At 35.5% G+C, this 7,697-nt stretch overlaps 1 pseudogene; it reads right to left on the bottom strand.

Moving 5' to 3' along the window:
* Positions 1 to 4,217: 4,217 nt before the first annotated feature.
* Positions 4,218 to 7,065, bottom strand: LOC120199727 (annotated as a pseudogene).
* Positions 7,066 to 7,697: the final 632 nt, after the last annotated feature.

The raw sequence follows: 7,697 nt of genomic DNA on the forward strand, positions 1-7,697 counted from the left end.
TAACTGATTCTTTGAAAATCATCTTGCATGGCTTTAAATTCTTTTTTTCAGAATGTCATTTTCGCTCTGCAACTGTCGTATTTGAGCTTTTTATTTCAATAAATGCTCTTCGTTTTGGATATTCTCACTGATGGTTTTGTCCTTGGATTCTGTCAGCTTCATATTGACCAGATGTTCGGCTACTGAATCAGACTGACCCTCCTTCTTGAATTCTAGTATTCCATGCTCTATCAAGCAAAAGATTCAATGCTTAAAGGCGAAACAGGTATCGATATAATTCCCTTGAGCTCCTACGTGATATTCACAGTTGGCATTATCATCGTACCACTCTGGATACGGAGGTTGTAAAGACTTCACATACTGCGGGGTCACTTCTCGTGCTTGTAATACCTTACTGTATAAATCTCCATATGCGATAAGAGAAAGATCAAAGTAAGGTTTCCTCTTAACTTTCGGCTATTCATGAGGTGTGTCTCTGTTGAGTGAACAAAAGTTTTCAAAGCTGGCATCAAGCGCTGAGCAGCTTTATTTGGATTCCTGTTATCCCTCGTCATCAAATTTTTAGGTACCTTTGTGGAGTCTCGGCCTTCCAAGAATACAAATTTATCCTGTTTGAAATGATCATATGACTTCTCTTCATCCATATTTACTTGAAACTATTTTACCATTGTCATTGTTTCCTTTGTACTTCCTGACAACTTGTTGATGCGGGCAATGATTGCACGAGGCTCCTTAAGTTTGCTTGGATCACCTTGTTCAAAAGTAGCCTCTTGTGTTACAGCTTTATTTTTGTAAAGTTCTTTCTCTCTTTGCACAGAAGCCTCTTTTCCTTTAGCTAACACAATTATTCTATCCATCATCTTAGACATTTGCTCCATCATTTGTTACAGTTCACTTTGTTCTTCATTAGACATGCAATTTTTAGATGTATAATTCCTTGCTCTTCTTGGAACTTCTTTCGAATGCCATTTCTTAGTTGTATCGCGATTTACCTGATTATGAAACCCCTTATCCATGGCGAAAACCTTTTAATTGAAGACTACTCAGAATCGACACCCTTTTGTGTATGTCATGACCATATGATGCACAGAAAAGAAAGGTAAAAAGAAAACAAGTTAGGACGTATAAGAATAGGTAAGGTGTAAAGGTAAATGCAAACGTAAAAATACAAATGTGGATGCAAATTCAATGAAAGGATTGATCCCAAAATAACTATTCCTTGAACAATTCTTGAAAACTGGCAATGTCTCGATATAATGGGGAAGTACAAATATGGTCCATCTTCCAACTTTTACGAGCGTCTAGGTAACACATTGTCCTTCACCAGATGTAGACATATTGAAAACCTTCTATTTCATCTCCTACTTTTATAAGTTTTTCAAGCTGGTTTGTGATGTTCAACTGTTGGTTTCAACATCGAATCTTCTTGAGTCTGACTTGTTACCTCAGATGGCCGACGTCTGGCTTGTCTCCTTGGTAGGTAGACTATCTCTTGATGCTATTCGATATACGTAGAGCATCTTCGAAATTCTACCAAACCCAACAAAAGGCATTGTTGTGGCATTGTTTTTCAAGAACCTTCTAAAATATCATTTATTTAAGGGATCAATACCTCTGAATGATATGTCATGTTCATGCAAAGATGCAACAAGACTAGAAAAAAGGAAATGTTAGTAGAAACAAGAGAAAAAGAATCAAGATAGTTGAAATGATCAGCCAAAGAATGTAATCTTAGCAAAAATAATTAAATATGACTCAAAGTTGAGACTAAAAAATAAAGCATACAAAGGTCCTAACCGCATTTGTTCTAATTCTGCTAGGCTATCAACATGGCTCTAGTGGGGTAGGTTTACTAAATTCTCTACATGGGGCTGGGTTCTAGCAAAGGGTTCCCAAGCCATCTTTACAACCTGCTAAGATTGACTTCGATTATGGCCCATTACAAACTTGCGAACCAGATTCGGTTCAGGGGATCACACCACTAAAAGTGTACCTCAGATCCGGTATCTGGATAGACAACTTAGGATGCTTTCCAGAGATACTTTATCACACCCACACAAGGAAGCCCAATGCTCCTTATGAGGTATGACATTTCTCTCTACGTAGCTAAATCGGGTTTAAGCTCGGGTTTAGAGCTATGATATGCAACAGTCCTAAATAAATTCACATAAGTGTAATCATTGACCAGAGAGAAAATCTCTTTTTTCTTTTAAAAAAATCATAATGAACTGTAAATTAAAATAAGATCGAACTCATAATTTCCAGAATCCTAAATACAGGGTAACCAACTCATGGCTCGACTATCAAGTTGTTCTAAAAACAAAACGTCCCCAGCAGAGTCGCTAAGCTGTCGACACCGTTTTTCGCCCGGGCGGGGAAAGACTGATACCGATAAGGCGGTTTTCACTTTGAAAAGAGTTTTTTCAAAATGTAAGGAGTTGCCACTAATCATTTAAGGCGCGATTAGGAAACCATAAAAATTAAGTGATTTTAATAAAACATTTTATTTTTATCAAAATACCAAGTTTTAACATCTGCGAAAAACCAGAAATCAGGTTCGGGAGTCAGTTACGCGTGGGGAAGGATTAGCACCCCCACAAGTGCCCAAAAATTGGTACCTAGTTGATTACCCTATATTTTGAATCGAAAATTTTGAGTTCGATCTTTTTTTAATTTGAAAATCACTATAGATGTAAAGTTAAAAATGGTATTCGTTTATTAAAGTCGATGGCATTCACCCCTAGCATAAACGCTAGAGATCAACTATTGTGTTTGATAACCGAATATTGCCTCAATATTTTGGAAATCAAGATGTGGTTTTGAAAATGATATCGACGTATTTCGGGAATCACCAGTGGTCACCCCTTGAGCATACTTGTGGGAGATATACCATTAATTCCCTAACAAGTGAACATTGCCTTAGGTTTAAAAATAAAATGCAATGAAACAAATTTTATTAATCCTAATTATCTAAGGGTAGATTAAGGCTTCCTCTATCTTAAAGTGTTAAATTATGAAAAATAAGAACCTAGGGGATTAAACCTAAATATAGGTTATAATATTAACCCTATTTGATTTTTAAAACAATTATTGAATCGAATAACCGAGATGGTCCCTCGAATATTTACTCGAGGGTCGACTCGAATTATTCCCTAAATTAATAGGACTATATTGAAATCTAACTAAAAATGGAGACTCTATTTAACTTATTTGATTATGTTAATATTAAAGTTCTAATTGAAGTTCGGGGACTAAAGGTCAAATATCTAAAGTATCGAGTTCTAAAAGACTTAAAAGAATAAGGACCTAAATCGATAATTTCTAAGTTGAGAACTAATTAATAGACCAAAATCCAAAGTATTATCTAAATTAACCTATTAAAAGGAGTAAACCTAAAGTGTTTTTAAAAAAATATTAATTATTAATAAATTTTAAAAAATCGAGAAATCGATTCGGGTAATCGAGCATCTTATGCACAAACTTGACTCGAATTGCTCCCTAATTAAACTAGAGTGTCATACTAATTTCTAAGTTTGATTGGAGTGTTAATCTAATCTAAGAATTAAGTCTAAAGATTTAAACTACGAAATAATGAAACATTTAATAAACCTAATTTAAAAAATTAAAATAACAAATTATAAAAATTAAAAAAAAACAACATAAAACGAAAGTAAAAAACATAAATACAAAGACCTAATTGCATAAATATTACATTACCAAGCTAAAAAAGAACAAATTGAACGTGTAATAGGGCCTAAATTAAAACAAACCAAAATGTAAGGGCTAAATCTAAACAAAATAAAAAAAATAGTAAAGGGACTAAAAATACAAAAAACACGCGAGAATTGAAGGGACTTAATGGCAATTTTTCAATTTATATAAGCCTAAAAAACTATTAAACTAAAAAGGAAAAATTACAAAATCAGTCCACAAAAATTGAAATAAAATTAAAAGGTCACTACACATGACCAAGTGTAAAAACACGCCTAACTTACCGGGACTAAAAAATAAATCTACCAAAAAATATATATCATGCATAAAAATGGGTTAATCACAAAACAGTCCCTACAGGTGACTAACATGCAAAAACACTACAAAACTAAAGGGACTAAACAACAAATAAACTAAAAAATACCTAGTATAAATAGAAATGGGAAAATCACAAAATCGATCTATCTCAGTGACCATTTTATAAAAACGCGCACATTGTTGGGGGACTAATCACTTTCAAAGAAACTTCCAAGATTTGATGCTGACGAAGACGATGACAACAAAGGAATTGCTAGAGTTGAATCACCTTCTTCCGGAGCCAAATGCTCTATTGAACCACCAGTGGTGTAAATGACCCCGAATTTGCTCGAAAAAGTGTCATCTTGACTAGAATCCCAAGAGGAGAAAGCAAGAATAAAAGTGCAATGGCAAGTAGCACATAAGAAACAGCACCGCTAAGAGTAACCGTGTCATATAGCACTGTTAGTACGAGAAGATAGATGGCAAGCAAGACGCTAGCAGCTTGGGTGAAAAGAAAATGGACATGAACCAATGAGTCTTCTCCGGAAGGAGGAGCGCAAGGGCGAATGAAGTACATCAAGGCCAAACATATAACTGGAATGCCAAGACTAAGGAATAGCAGTAGTTTTGAAGCAGACTTTTCGAGCATTGAACTGTATAATACGGTGTATACAGCCGCACTGATCCTGACATAACCTTTGAGGATGCCAGAAACGGTACCCCTGCTGAGGGGGAAATTTCTCATGTTTGTTACTAGCACTGCTGTGCCGAACCATGCATTACTATTAGAGGCAACTGCAAGCGCAATCCATAACTGCCATAGCATTTAAAATGGGAATTGTTAGTACATAAAAACATAAAAGTAGAAGAAAAAAGGAACATTAATACTTCAAGATGCATAGTTCATAATCAACAGCAATAAAATTCCACAGGTTCTGCAAACTGCTAATAAGCACTGGGCTGCTTTTCCAGGCAGTTATAAAGATCAATCAATACACAAGTCCAAGGCTTAAGAGCATTAACTCAAAAAGATACAATTGGAATCTACAAACTGCTAGACAGATGGGGGATATTATTTTACTTTATGTTATTATTAAATAATTGATGAACTTGCTAACCAATAACAGTAGCCCCAAATCATACTCCTGACTCAGTCTTTTCAAGGTGTAATGACTCACCTGATGATATTTTGGGCAAATTCAACTGCAAGTCTCAAAACATATTTTCTTCCAACTTCATGTAGCAGCTCTTATGGAGGAGGGCAAATTCATCTCCTTCCATGAGATATTAGGACTAGACCTATTTGTTTGTTGTTATTCCAAGGAACCACTGTGTTTTCACAAATTCCATAGAGACTGGATAAAGGGATTTAAATTGCGGCTGCGGTCGCATTGCATTTATCGCGAATACGGACATAATGGATGCTATTGTGGTGTTATTGCGGTTGTTAATTTTTCTAAAGGGTTGATTTTTTTAAAATGAGCTGAATTAAAAAAAATTAGCAGGAATAGCCTCATTCCAAGGAACCACTGTGTTTTCACAAATTCCATAGAGACTGGATAAAGGGATTTAAATTGCGGCTGCGGTCGCATTGCATTTATCGCGAATACGGACATAATGGATGCTATTGTGGTTATTGCGGTTGTTAATTTTTCTAAAGGAGTTGATTTTTTTTAAAATGAGCTGAATTTAAAAAAAAAATTAGCAGGAATAGCCTCCAGCTATTACGCAATTGGCTACGATCCACTATTATTGGTGTGATTCTACTTCACACCGCTATTTTTTGTAATAACGGTTTCAGATGCAGCCGATACAGCTATTCTACTAGGCCGCTCTTTATTGCATCAACTTTAGATTCATTCACACCACATGCAAAGTAAACTAACATTTACAAAATAATAAAAAATAGTGGAGTCACCATGATAAAGCGATGCTCGTGAAGAATTCACATGATGAGATCATAATCAAAATTTGCAGATGACTATTCTTTCATCATCTCACCAACAAAGAATCAGTTCAATTTCAGCAAGGTACTAGACAAAAAAAAAAGGTAAAGAAAACCCAAAATTACTTACAAAATTAGACCCATATAGCTGAAATTATAAGACATGGGAAGTGAACGTACCGCCCAGTAAGGCAGGGAATGAATAGTTTGGGTAAGAGCAAGCCAGATAACACCATATCCCAAGAAACATGCAAAGAACCCAACGAGAAGAACGATCTAAGGAGGGAAATGATTACAGACAATACCAGGGAGCAGTCCAACACTCTCCCCAACATCATTCACAACTCCCAAGAGTGTGATTTGTTGCTGGCTGAAACCCAACAACGATTTGAGAGCAGAAGAGTAGAGGGGGAAGTTGTAGGCGTTGCCTCCTGATATCTCAGCTGCTAAGCCAACCCACGGCGGCCTGCTCCCTGCTTTTAATTTCGGTTTCAGTTTGGCATTGGCTTTTGCTTTTCGAACCTTTATGGGTTTCTAGCTGCTATTATTTTTATGGGAATTTGAGGTAATAATAGAGAGACAATCTGCGTATATTAAGGGAGAACTCTCAAGATATTTAAGCTGGATCTAATGGAATTTATTGATACTGAACTTTAAATATTGTATTCATGCTTTAAAAATCATTAAGTGCTTTGATCAAGAAAAAGATCATGAATGTATACATGCATATATAAAAGAATTTTCAGTTAAAATAATAAATCCAATTCATTAAGAGAGTATTATTTTGATACAGTTATCATGGGAGTCTCACTGATGTGGTTGTTTGACACATGTCTAGTAGAAAAAAATGTAATTTATTATATAGATATAATTATTTTAATTCGAATTTTAAGGGAAAAAAATATTTCGTTTATCATTAAACTCAATTAATAAATTTTTGAATCTTTGAGATTTTCTCATCCTTCTATAATATATATACTCTATAAACATAATTTAATACCCAAAATGGTTTCACCGTCTACATTTGAATACCTTCGTCCAATTAGCCTTGTGGGAAGTATGTACAAAATCCTCGCAAGGATTTTTGTCCGATGACTCTCATCCTTCATTGGTGAAGTTATTGATGATAATCAATTCGCTTTCACCCTCGGAAAGCAGATTTTTTATAGTGCTCCAATCGCCAATGAAATGGTCGACTTGTTTCGCAAAAGGGGTGATGAGGGCATTATCTTCAAAGCAGATTTCTGGAAAGCTTATGACACTTCCGATTGGTCTTTCCTTCTTTTCTTGATGAGAAGGATGGGCTTTGGTTCAAAGTGGTGTAGTTGGATAAAACTGCATCTCTACGGCTTCTATATCGGTTTTGGTTAATGACATGCCTTCCGAATCCTTTCGTCTAAAAAGAGGGTTACGTCAGGTGTGTCTGCTCTCGCCCCTATTATTAATATTATTGTAGAAGGCCTTCGTATGACTTTCAAAAAGGCTATCGAAATCAAGCTCTTTAACAGTATTTCAGTGGATGGTGAATTGTATTTATTGCATCTACAATTTGCAGACGATCTGATTATCTTTGCTATGGTTAGAGAGGATCATGTCAGAAACATCAAAAGGGTTCTTAGAGCCTTTGAGCTGGAATCGGATTTGAAACTCGAAGAGCAATTTATTTGGCGTTAATATCCTGAACTCATTGTCATCTTCTGTTGGTTGTATTTCGGGCCCCCTTACCTCTACTTATCTGGGA

The sequence above is a fragment of the Hibiscus syriacus genome, unplaced genomic scaffold (assembly GCF_006381635.1).
Source record: "Hibiscus syriacus cultivar Baekdansim isolate YM2019G1 unplaced genomic scaffold, ASM638163v2 tig00000340_pilon, whole genome shotgun sequence".
In the NCBI taxonomy this organism is placed as follows: domain Eukaryota; kingdom Viridiplantae; phylum Streptophyta; class Magnoliopsida; order Malvales; family Malvaceae; genus Hibiscus; species Hibiscus syriacus.